Source organism: Rhinichthys klamathensis, unplaced genomic scaffold (assembly GCF_029890125.1).
Source record: "Rhinichthys klamathensis goyatoka isolate OS25496 unplaced genomic scaffold, OSU_Roscu_1.1 h1tg000174l_1, whole genome shotgun sequence".
Taxonomy (NCBI): Eukaryota; Metazoa; Chordata; class Actinopteri; order Cypriniformes; family Leuciscidae; genus Rhinichthys; species Rhinichthys klamathensis.
In genome coordinates, this window is record NW_026606704.1 from 516,529 (window position 1) to 530,426 (window position 13,898).

Sequence of the window (13,898 nt, forward strand, 5' to 3'; positions counted from 1 at the left end):
CAAGCAGTTGAGATTAATTGTCCCTTCATGGTGGAAAATTAAAATCAAAAGGCGATTTGATATCATTGACAAAACGGCAATACTCTCCAGAGAACATCAGCATCATCAGAACCTCACCAAGAACATGTCAAGTTCAGATTTCATCTTAAAATCAAAAGAAATATATATTTTGCTAACAGAAAATTTCGATTTTGTTTTGTTCCAAATTTGATGCAATTAAATAAGAGTTAAAGGGGTGGTTGATCACTTTTCTAACTGTAGTTAGTGTGTAATGTTGCTGTTTGAGCATAAACAACATCTGCAAAGTTACGACGCTCAAAGTTCAGAGCAAAGGGAGATATTTGCTTTTATTGCTTTTTTAAGGACTACAACAAACGGCTGGTAGGAACTACACGAGCTTCCTCCCGGGTTAGTGACATCACTAACCCTAAAATTTACATAAACCCCGCCCCCGGGAATGCAATTTATAGATAATCATGACAGAATATGAGTCTCCTGAGTCTCTCCATCTTTATCCGACTCCGGTTTGAACATAAAAGGCTAAAAGTTTTTTACATTTTCAGTGAATCTCTGTGTGAGGTAATCGAAGCTCATTTGCATTTAAAGGGACACACAAAAACTGTGCGTTTTTGCTCACCCTCAAAAAGTGACAATTTTAACATGCTGTATAAAAATATCTGTGGGGTATTTTGAGCTAAAACTTCACATACACACTCTGGGGACATCAGAGATGTATTTTACATCTTTTGAAAAGGGCATTATACCACCCCTTTAAACGCCCTTTTCTCAGTTATCGTTTTCGGTAACACTTTACTTAAAGCTTTATATATAATGCATTATAAAGGTATTTTTAATGCAGCATTTTTTATGCACCTTATAATGCATTGTATAATCTCATTAATAATTAAAACCACAGTTATAATACTGTTATATATTCATTGTTACTCCAAAGTTTAATGGATTAAAACTCAAGACAAAACAACCAATTTCAGATGTAACAAGGAGTCTGCAAATATTATAATGCATTTTAACTCTGGTTACAATTATTTATGAAAACATGTAATGTTTATACATTGTTTAAAGACCCACTCCGATGAAAATAATGTTTTTCTAGGTGTTAACATGTTCTTGTGGCATTTTTCTGATGTTAGAGGACATATCTTGAGAAAAATCAGCTCAAAGTTGTATTTCTGAGTATTTCTACATTCAAATGGCTGTGAATCAGTAGCAGACGCTAAAATGCCGGCTAAAATAGACTGGAGTTGTGACGTAGTAACTCCACTGGGCGTCTCCACACGCGACGTCTTGGAGTGAAATAATGATCGGTGATAACTTTGATTAACTTCGGATAATAATAATTAACGTGTATATAATACTGTTGCCCCACCGGTATTGGGGGTGTAAGCTAGCGGGAGAGACAGAGCTCTCAGCAACGGGCAGGGGGAGGGGCGTCTCCGTGCCAACGGCTCCGCCCACAACGCAGAGGCGAATTGCTAATGAGCTACTGCCGCTCTGCTGAAGCGAAGTCCCAGAAAACGGCACAGGTTTTGTGATTTTGGCTAAAAATGGCATAATCATAATTTAAAGACCACTGGGAATGTTTTAAAATAGCTCAAAATATGATCGGAGTGGGACTTTAAACATAATGTTTACAGTTTTAATAATTATTCGAACGACAGGCTTACATTTTTTATTCATTTTTTCTTGTTGATTTTGCTGTGAAATGTGACTCATTTTTGTAACATTCACCTAATAAGAGACTCTGAATAATAGACGTAATTACAGCCGTCCAGTCAAAGAGAGATTGCTCTGTAAATGGCCTTACTGTCCGCGCCACATCTACAGTCACCGTGCCTTTGATAAGATGTGGCCTTTTCAATTCAGTTAATAATGAATATATGCCATGTCTAAGACATTTCTTTGTACTGTTTGAACTCAAAATGCAAATTCATATTATAAATTTTATTCTCATGCCTATAGTTTGTGGTCTAGATTCGTTGGGTTTTGACGTACATTTCTTACGGCCTCTTTCTCCAAAATCCCCCTTGCTTGCAAAAACCACTAAGATATCTCAAATGTGTCGTATGTTTTTTTTTTTTTTTTTACCTTACAATCAATTTTCATTTAGAGCACAGAATAGGTCTGATATTTGATTAGTTAATAAGCCATTTACTGCAGATATGCAGTTCTGTCAAAACCTGCATTAATGGAGCCTGGAGAAAATCAATATCGGCCCAGTCAATACTTGTCTGACTTACTCTAGTCCAGGGTTTCCTAACTGGGCGTTCTCTACTGTACAGAACATTTTCCCATCCAGGTGGGCTTGGGAAAACAAGAGACATGCCTTATTATATCTAATATACTGTATCTAATATTTTTTCGTTTAGTGTGTGTTGTCTTTTCATGAACACCATTCTTGTTGAGTATTTTTGGACACATGAACAGACTTTCACAGTTTGTAGTTTTCTTGATATCAGTTTTGTTGCAGTCTCACACATCTGTCCAGGTAAGTTTAACCATGATGAATCAGGCACACCTTAGCTTGTTTAACATGCTAAAATGATTCCTAGAGTTATCATGATTGAAACTTTTACTACAAACCCCCCACAGAGCCTCAGTGGGGTTAAGGTCAGGTAAAACACTAGTATATATATGATGTATAGAGTCATTGTCATGTTGAAAAAGTGCCCAATAACGCAGGGAATGAGGAGAGGGTATACCATCTTTCAAAGTGTTGTATTACATGTGTGAATTCATGACGCCATTGATAAAGCACATCTGCTCATCACTCCAGGGCAAGATGTGTGTGGCTTTGGCATGCTGTGTCATCGTCACATGTGTTCTGGCAATGTGTTTGATGTAAACATTAAGAGTAGGAAGATATGGAGCAGGTGAGATGAGAAAAAGATAAGTTAGCCATATCATATCTTGGAAAATGGGACAACTCACTATTTGTACGTTGTGCATAAAAACACTGGATTTATGCCTCAAGATGAGCATAAATTCTCAAAATGCTGTATAACATTTTGAAAAAATTCGGCCCCTGTTCATGTAAAGGTGATACAAATAACATTTGTGAATTACTGTTCATGCAAATGAGCTAATCTGACAATTATTAAATCTCAAATCGATTACAGTTTTTCTCAGTCGCTTTGGTACATTTCTCAGATCAGAATTGAAATTCTCAAAACGACCTGTTCAATCTTCACATCATCGTGTCACTCGTGCACATCACAAAAGCAGTTTCTCATTTCTTTGAACAAGTTGCAAATGCTTTGGTACGTCCATGCAAATGATTATGTACAATTCTCTGCTGTTTCCTACATTATCAGTCGCTTATGTCATGTTGATCTAAATGTATTATAATGGGTCTCTGTTGAATAGTCTCTCCCCCCACAACATTCAGGCATTAGTTCATAGCAGAAGTCTTTACATGCAAAATGGTTGAACGAGTCATAATCAAGCATATTTTTCCATACATTTCCATTAGACTTTTTTTCTAAATCTGTCCTGTTCACATTTCTACTTTTGTTTTTTTCTTTGTGCTATGTCTTTCCTTTCTGTATTTCAATGACATGGTCTGTCAACAGATTACAGTACAAACAGTAAAAGCGTAAAAGTGAATCTTGTCCTGTCTCATGCAATCAAACTCCCACACACACTAAGGTGTGTAACCTACAATTTACAATAATTGTCATCAAAACTTTATCCATAGTTTACATCAGAACATCTCCAGAGTACACTGTTATATTGACAACATGACTAAGCATTTTGACTGTGTCATCCGTACACAACGACACAAGCACTTGTCATTCTGATGCACTGACATGTTCACTGACACAGATATTTACTTTTGAGAGATGAACTGAGGAGTTTGAGCAAGAGACTCGCTTTTGCAGGTGTTTTGCTATTTGTACAAATTGTTTTGAGAAACGCACTTACTGTTTTACAAATGTCGAGGATGATTCGAGAAATGTACCAAAGCGACTGAGAAAAACTGTGTGACGTTATAAACAAAAGCTCTACTGTTGAACCAACATGATATGAACAACGGATGTGTGACAGATACACAATGTCAGGAATGGTTGTGAATACATAGGCAATTTTTTCAATGATCGTACTATGGTGTTAAACCACCCTGATCTTGAGTTTATGTTTTATAAAGTGACTTTAATTGAACATTTATCTTGAAGTTGACATTATATAATTGACATGATATGCAAATGAGAAAAAGAAAATCATATGTGGCCTTGTAGTAAACTATATAAATTAATTTCCTTTCTTATTTTGGTATTTTGAACAGGTTACAGATTTAATTTTGAGTCAGTGATTAGTCATTAGTACTAGAATTAAGAGTCTGACTTGCTGTTGGATCTTTTCAAAGGCTCTCCACAGGGTCACATCTTAGGCCTCGGACACACTAGACGATTTTCACATCTTAACCCATTTGTAAAACTGTGGGAGACCACAGACATAAGGGCATTTTTAATCGATTTTTAGCATTATAATCCTATGAATGCACACACTAGAAGATTCGTCCGGACCGCGAGACCACACATCTGTCAATTTACCATTTCCCAGGGCTGGGAATCGAATCCCACAAATAATCGATTTTAAATAATCGCCATGGGAATTGAGAGTCGATTCCAACAGTTGAGCCTGGTTAACCCTCTGGGGTCCTTCGCCCATATGGACCCGAAGCATTTAAATAATTATTATTTTTTAAATCATAGCTTTATCGGAATGGTTCAAAATTTGGTGACTTTGTTGGTACTTGGTATATGAACACCCCAAAAAAATGGGGACAGGATTTGAATAGTCCAAGTGGTTGTAAAAAAAATAGTCACACTCAGGACCTTCGGGTCCAAATGGACCCCCATAGGAAATGAATGGGAAATTGGCAAAAATGTGAAAATACAGAGTTTTTTTGTGCGTACAATCTACAAATCAGCCACGATCCAGAAAAAAAGCACACAACAGTGAAGGGGTGAATCTATAAAACATCAAGAGTGCAAAACAGACACATCCACACCCACACACACACAAACACACTTTTATACACATACACACTAATAAATTCAGATTACATTTGGGTTTTGAATTTTTAAAATGCTGTTTGTCCACCAGATGGCATCCATCTCGTTTCAAAAATTGCTTTCATGAGGCCTAGGCTTGACTCTAAAATGAAATACAGCTTAAAAAAATAAATAAAAAATAAATGAATAAATTATATTATATTCAATGGGGAAAAAAGGGTCATAATTATTGCATAAATATTAATTATAAATCATAAAATATCTCAAAACACCAAATTTTTTTTTTTTTTTTTTTATAAATATGAATCCTGTCCTCTGGGTCCATTTGGACCCGAACACCCCAAGTGTGACTGTTAAACGAACAACCCCAGAGGGTTAAAACCAGACCATTCTCAGTTGTAACTGAGTTATGGTCTGGCAAAGCGTCATAGAGAAATCATTTCCAGAGGGGCGTCACCAACGGACGTCGCGGATAGACCTAAACCCAATCAGAGCGATGAAGGAGATGACGTATGCAGAGCGGCGGAGAAACATCTCCGAGTGTTGTTCTTTGCTCGGTTTTTAACTAAAAGGAAACGTTCAAATGGCTTAAAACAGACGCGATATCTGATTGGAACGAGTGATGTTCGACGGCGGCATCCATCTTTGTAATGTAGGCTACAAAATCTGCTTCAAAATCCCAGCACTGTCGTCATCGTGTAAAGCCGCCCCAATGCTTCTGATTGGTGCCTCGATTTCGGCGGATTGGAAATGGGCTTGAATGAGCTCTTTGCCAGACTAACTTTCAGAGCAAATCTAAATTTGCCGGAAGTTGTCTGGGTTTTCCCAGGCTAACAGTTGACTTTATTATTAATTCGCCTCTTGCACGCTATAGTGATTAGAAGTTCGATTTAATTTCGACGAAAAGGTTCTTTCCGCTATTTAGTTCGTTTCAGCGAAAAATGATTCAAAGGTTATTTTACGGAGAAAACGGGTTATGTTGTTCACAATTTTGAGCGCTGCACGGACTTGTACGAGATAATAGATCATGACATGATCTTATTGATTTTACATTGATCTTATTTCTATTTGAAATAAAATGCTAGTTTTTTAAACCTTTTTGTCTATTAGCAAATGATGATTCTTAAAGAAAACGTGTCGAGAACACAGATCTGCGGCAGAGAGCCTATTGCTATAGTAAACAATTCAACTTCTACATGCATCTGATTGACAGATAAAGCACACCTTATATCGGTGTTGTTGTTAATGTTATGGTTATTTTATTTCAGTGTACAGTTTAATTCTGTGTAAAGCTTACAGTTAAAGTAAACTTCATTCACCTGAACTGTGCACATGTATTTTAGACACTTGTTCCATCCATGCAATAAATGCATGTCCATGAACAAGTTTTTTTTTCAAATCAGGATTAGGATCCTGTAATTGAAAAAAACAACAACTAAGAATCGAAAAAGAATAGAAATCTAACAGCCCTACCATTTCCACAGGAGACTCGCGAGATCAAACGTGACCTGAGAAGAAAAACAAATGGAGGACAATCGACATCATCAGCTGGTTCTCCTGGAGTGAGTTTTGTTTTACGGGAAGAAAAGCAAAGGAGAAAAAAAGAATATGGGTGATCTTCTTTCTCAATACTCCACATTTGTGGCATGTTTGTCTTAGCCAAGTTTCAGTTATAGAAGCATGCAACATCCGGTAGGTGACGTTTGCTTGCTCTCATTGGCTATTGGTATCACGTCAGATCAAGAGTCGTAAATATCAAACATGATCATGTGGGCTACGACGAGATCGGGAGCAGTAAAATAATCGTAATGACACCATTTCGCCAGAATTGAGGATTTTTTGGACACAAAGTCGGTTGAGAGAAACCTCGAATCAGGCTACACCCCCGATCGCTTGGGACGCAAATCGGGCTTAAAATATTCAAGTCTGTGGCCAGTCTTACTGTTTTCATAAACTTCTCAGTCATTACACAGCTCAAAACAAGTGAAGTGCACAGTTGATCAGGCTGGTGATTGCCCACCCAAGCAATCAGGACCCAGGTGGGCCAAATCCCATTTCTGCCAGAACAAATTAAAGAGCAAGAGATCCTGGCACCACTTCAGTGCACACTGAGCTGAGACACCTCCCAATACTTACAGCAACTGACTTTCAAAACCTACACTTTAAGTCTTCATAGTCAGAACTGTGGACTGGTGCCAAACCTATAATCACGTTTCTTTGCTTTAACCAATGTGCTAATTACAGCTTGGCCATAAGAGCCCCCAAACCAGTTTGAAGCTGACATTTCTGACATCACTCAGCAGTAAGGAAGTTTTTCATGATACACTATTTTTACAGGAGGTAAAGCTTGCCAAAAAACTTTCTAAACATATTTCAACTACCTACAACTTGTAGTTGACCATAATGGCATCCCACATGAAAGTAAAGTGTTGCTACTGTAACTTTTTCCTGTAAAAATCATGATAAATCATAGCAACTACAAACATAATGAATGTTTTCATTTAAAAAAGTCTCCAAGCAAAGCATGTACAAAATATAATGCCACTTAAGCAGCTCCCTTGCATGTAATTTTGATCTAATTACTTTATTGAGCGGACGAGAACCTCCAGTGCTCCTCAGTTCTCATTAGCCTTCACGAACTGTCTGTTTCATAACAAGCCCTTTAGACACAGAAGCAAGTCGGCCAGATTAACAACATAATTGTCTCCATAGTGGTGTGTCACTCCTTAGATAAAATGTCACTGATATTTCAAATTTCTCATTGTAAGTGTACAAGTGAACCTTTTCTAATGGATAAAGGACAGCCTCTCAAGTACTTAGACCTTCTTTAATAAGCTTGTATTCAGTTCACCTTATTTATTGTCCTCTAAGTAGAAATTCAGCTTTAAGCATTCACAGTTTCTTTGTGGCGTATTGAAGACAGGCACAATTAGAAATGGTCTCTCAAATACATGGGCCAGTCAATAGAAGTGTTAAACTGAAACGTTGCTGCAAGTCCAGCCGACAGATAATGAGGAAGATGCTGAGCGTGATGATCCTGCCAGAGCCAAATTTAGCGCTTAAGTCTGAGCTCAGACAGATCTTTACTTTCCACTTGTGTCGATGGATCAACAGAAGACTGTTATTTGAAAACAGCCAAGTTAGTTTAGATTCAACTCTTGCATACTCATTTATTGAATCCAGATTAAAGGCTGTTAATGTTATTGTGGACTAACAAATGGTGGGGATTTACTGTCAACAACAGCACAATTAACCACATGTGCAAATAGGTTGGACACTCCCATATTGAAAGGGGAATTTTGCATGTAATAAATCAAAACTTTTTTCAGGGGATTTACAACCCACATAAACAAGTCCCCTGGTTTTATGCAGTAAAAGTGTCTCTTTTCACCCCATGTGGCACTTTATGTGTGAATTGCTCTATACATGTGTCTCATCCACATGTAATACCATCATATACTGATGCCGGATGGAAGGAGAATAGAGTTCAAGTATGTGGACAAAACATCCAGACGTTTTTACAATTGACCTTTCGCCGGCCTCAGAGCCATATAGAGAGAGAGTTGCGACAACGGAAGTTCTAAATGCTTGGTTGTCGCGTGATTCGCGGAGACCTCAGATAGTTCCAGGAAGTGCTTCGGCGCCAATTCAAATCGATGGAGGTAGAGAGCTGAACTGTGATTTTTGGTAGTTTGTAGTCAATAAATGCGTTGGTTTACAATATGTATATAATACATTGACATTTGGATGTAGTATGTGTATGTAATTACAGCAATATTGTTTTTAAAAGATAAAAATCCGCTGATATTTAATGTTTATTGTGGTCAACCAGTGTTGCCTGCCTTCGTTAACATATTTTCTGGCTAACTTTACCTTGGTTAAAGACCGTTTTGCAGTTGTTTTGAAGTATTTTTGTGTTCTTAAACTTGTATGTTATTTAAGGGTTATCATGCAGGAAACAGGTGATTGTCTTAAAAAGCCATTGCAAACAAGTAAAATGTAAAATTGCATTCATCGTAATGTTTACAATGCTTATGCACTTATTACTATATAAATTAATACATAATATATTTCATTTTAAAACAAAACATGATTATACACACACACACATACATTATTTTCTAAGTGTCCAAGTACATTATTTCCTTAACATAATTTGATAAATTCATGACATACATCACTTTAATCTATAAAACCTATTTAGTTTAAATTCATTTTTAGTACATTTAGATAATACATATTTTATGTTTTGTTATCTTAAACCCCCCAAAATGTCAGGTTGTGTAACTGTCCGCACAAATGAACAGACTAAAATACTAATTTAAATGGTGTTTTAATCATAAAAAAATAAAAATAAAATTCTATGGCATCATTTTAACCTTTCATATTTATACATTTCAGTAGATTTATAGCTGATTATTGAAAACCTTTTGTCTAACAATTTGTATGTCAGGGGGGCACAACTGCAAACATGGCTCTCTTATTATGGTAATAGCAGTGTGCATGATAATGCATTGTCCAGAGGAGCCATAATGATCCTTGTAGATCTCTATCAAATACTGGTAATTGCTTTAAAGTTATGGGTAGGTTGGTACACTTTCAGGTGAATTTAAACACTTAGAAATGTTCACAACTGAAACTTGTTCAAATACATTGTTCATGACACAAAAATATACATTACATCAGTTTTGAAAAGATTTAAAAAAACATTTCTTTGTTTATTTGTCAATGACATATATATATATATATATATATATACCGGTAGGTCATTGACAAATAAACAAATAAATGTTTTTTTTTTAAATCTTTTCAAAACTGATGTAATTTGTTTATTTGTCAATGACATATATACACTTTTGCAATGAATTAGCACAATGGGATTTATAAATGTCTAATAAACTGCACGTCAAGCATGTTGTCTGGCCTTTCCTCTATGTTGTCAGACAGAAAATATGCTCAAGTCAGGAGCAATCTAAATAGAACTAAACATTTTTTGTGCTAATTATACTTAGGTGTATCTGCACTTTTTCCACAAAGACCAACACTGGGAAGTTTAATGTTTATTAAAAATAGGGAGCAAGTAAAGTCTTGCAAAATCCAAGGAGCTGAGACTGATGAGGGTACAGCGTCAGTGCAGGAGTCTTCAGGATCCACCGAATCCTCTTTGTGCTTCTCCCTTTCCCATCAATACAAATCAGCTGAGCTAAATCATAATATAGACAGGTAATAGTCAACAGAAACACAATGAATAAAAAACGCCAACCATACGTTTTTCCTTACTCAAATATGAAATCTAAAATAAGGACTTTTCCCCGTTATTGCACATTTAATATGGAATGAAACCGATATTCTCATTTTATCAATTACAACTATCACACTCCCCAATGTTATATTTAACCTCTGTTTAGAGGTATTTCCCTCTTATTATACAACAAAGGATAAACATGCATTAATAGAACGGGTTACATTAATATGCTGTTCGTGGTTTGTTATGCGGTAGTTACTAACTTTATCCAATGACCTTTATTTTACCTGATAACGTCCCCTAAAACTACTAATTTAGAGAGCAATAATCAACTAGCATGCTTTAATACAGTTAAAGTTACAAGTTAATTTGATTCAGATGTACTGATAATATACAATCTTATTCTTTAAACGTCTTACCTTTTAAAAGTGCATCACAAACGGTCTGTTCTGCTGTAACTCTACCGCGCTGCTGCTACTTCCGGGAACTATTAAGAGGCTCCGCGAACCGCCATTGCTGTAAAAAAAACGTTCCATTGGAGTCAACGGAGTTGTCGCAACTCTCACTCTATATGGCTCTGGCCGGCCCCTCCCCCAAAACGGCCATTGTCCAATCACACATCATAGCAACCGTTAATATGTGAGCAGGTCCGTCAAACATTGACTTCTAGCAAGATGGTGAAGCGGTGCGCCTACGGCGTTTGTAAATCGGACACTAGATCCCCCGAGAGATTGTCTGGAGGAGTTGTGTTCTTTCCGTTTCCAAAGCCGAAAACACAACGTGAGCGGTGCCTACAATGGATCAAACAGTGTGGACGGCCCCACTCCCAGTTACATGTGTCGGACATGGTTAACCCGTGCAGTGTGCGTGAGACTGAGACACTGAGATTAGTCAAAGACACATGGAGAAAGCAGATCAAGAGGATCCACAAAGGAATGACGTTTTCTAAAGTGTTGTTGTTAACATGATATTCTCGGGGGAAATGAGCAGCAGAGCAGCGCCCGTAGACTACAGTTTAGAGGAGTGCACGCTCGCAACGTGGAAAGCATGAAGCTTACTTGACAACATCAGTTCATATATCAATATCGTAACGAATAGAAATAACCTTAAATAATGTATGGTTATCTGCATCTTTCCGTCTCTTATGTATAGTTACTTTTTAGTTCGCCTATAGCAATCGCCGGTGTGGTGAATGTCGCTACTCGATCCGTACCGGAAACACGATCTGTACTGCGCATGTGCGAGAACGCGTCTCCTTCCGGTCTGATGTCGAAACCATTTACGGCAGTTGTTGTTCGACAGTACACGATCGTAACTGAAGCCCCTTAACTGACTTTTATTACTTTTATTTATCCGTTGTCATTTTATTTTTTGTTTATTTATTTTGTTTTCTTCTCCCTAAAGTTGTGTTATTCTACGTGCTCCGTTTCCTGTTAACACTCATATTTTTTGTCAATTCTGTATAAGCCAGTTATTGTTGTAAATTTTACATACAGATGTGTATTAAGTGTGGGCAGTATGATGGTTGTAGTGTGCGATCAGCCTCCTCTACAGAAGTAATATTTACAATATTACTAATATTTCATGTAATATTTCATTTAGTAAAGGTTTGTTCTACTTATTTCAGCATACAAATGTCTACACTCAAGAAAACACAGAAACACACCGGATAACATTATTTATTTATTTATTAATACATGAATTCATCCATACCTACCTCCATCCATCTATCATCCATTCCTCCATCTATCCATCTACCTATCCATCACTCCATCTATCTATCTATCCCTACATCTATATCCATCCCTCCCTCCCTCCCTCCTTCCTTCCTTCTATATCCAACCATCCATCCCTTCCTCCCCCCATCCATCCCTTCCTTCCCCCATCCATCCCTCCTCCACCCCCCATCCGCCTGAGAACGAGGCTTTTATGCGAACGAAGCCTGAGAACGAGGCTCCCTTTGGAAATTGTAACCAAATAACATGCCTGGAACAAGGCTAGTATATTAATTATCTTTTGTCTCAACCTAAATATGGTTCTGTAAGTGTCATCTCCAAAACCATCAGGACGAAGAGAATCAAGGAAAAGTATCTCCCTTTTAGCTACCAACATAACCTGCAATGGGTATTTTGTTAATATCCATGAAAATAGAACGCACTTAACCCTACCTTTTGAATTTAAAATGTTAAAGGGAAAAAAAAACTCAACACAGAGCAGATAATGATCTGCTTCCTCCGGCTGGCTGCTCCAAGCTGGAAATAGTATGAGATCCTTGGACCTCACGTTTTCCTAACAGTATTGGAACATAATATTATTCAATAATCATATACTTCTGTACCTGTTTCCAAAAGAGTTTCTTGGTTGATGAGTATATGATAGTAAAAAACACTTGCAGGCAAACAAAGCACTGGGTCCACATTTTTGTCTTTCCAGGTGGGCACCACATAGAGGTCCACAATGTGAACGTCTTTTCCCTTATGGAAAGAACATTATAAGTTACTGAACACGCATACATTAAAATAAATACTTTTTAAAAGAAGATATAATAGTATGAGGTACATGTCTTTGTGCAGCTTCTTCCACAATCTTGAGGCAAGCATTTCCGATCTGGAATTAATTGAAAAAAAGATTACATCCCAGTGAAAGCTGCCTTGTGGAACATTATGCATTATCTGGGAATTTCGTTTTTTTGTGCTGTAAACTAAGATTAAACATACGCACATTAGATTCCATGCACTGGCTCCAGAAGTCTTCTCGGGTGAGGCAAAATTTGCCTTGCTTTACGATCAGTTCTCCTGACGGACGATTTTTGTCTAGTACATACTTTAACTAAAAACAAAGAGCATTTGACATGATTAAGTAATGGCTATTTAAATATGCAAAGTTTTACTAAATAGACAGAATGCTTACCAGTTCATCTTGAATAGGGCCCAAGTCCTTCTCCCACTTTGCTCCTGAACAAGCATATGGATGCTCTATCTGCCACTCAAATGTTGAGTAACAGTGGTCCTGGAGAATCATCCTCTCAGTTGGTCCATCTGATGATCCACAAATACGTGACAATTAGTAACAAAATACATTTTGTGGAATTTTGTACAAAGATTATCGAACACTATTACTTTTCAATCTGTAGTATGTCTTCAGTCTTGACACATTGACCCTCTGGCAAGTTGACCCTTTCGCAATAGTAGCCACCCCTTTGGAAGTGATGCTGGCCACAGTAAATGGTCCTTTGTGTTGACTCGTAAACGTGTCTCCTGTCCGTCGTTTTTTGGGGTCCCCCGAGAGCAGAACATCATCACCAGCCTGAACAGAACATACTCGCACAAACTTCCGCTTGCGATTTTGAAATGCATTTTGTTGCATTCCCTGTGCGTGCTCTATGTTGTGAAGAACCTACAAAAAAATTAATTACATTCTCCACATCTCTATAGTGTCACAGTGACATTAGTTACAAATAAAGCAGAATCATAGAAAAAAAAATACAGATCAGCCTCTGCCTAGGTCTAATTCTGAGAAATTCACCACTTCATTAACCTTTATTACTCAAAAACAAACCGTTTCATTGAGAAGTTTCATCTTATTGACTCTAGTGTCGATGTCATCTTCTAGGTCAG

At 37.3% G+C, this 13,898-nt stretch overlaps 1 long non-coding RNA gene across 1 annotated transcript; it reads right to left on the reverse strand.

Annotated features, from left to right (window-relative positions):
- Nucleotides 1–13,025: 13,025 nt before the first annotated feature.
- Nucleotides 13,026–13,420, reverse strand: LOC130092314 (uncharacterized). The gene is made up of 3 exons (XR_008807903.1): nt 13,401–13,420; nt 13,192–13,319; nt 13,026–13,110 (listed from the first exon to the last, which is right to left on the reverse strand). It is a non-coding gene; the product is annotated as an uncharacterized LOC130092314 (long non-coding RNA).
- Between the last annotated feature and the right edge of the window lie 478 nt (nt 13,421–13,898).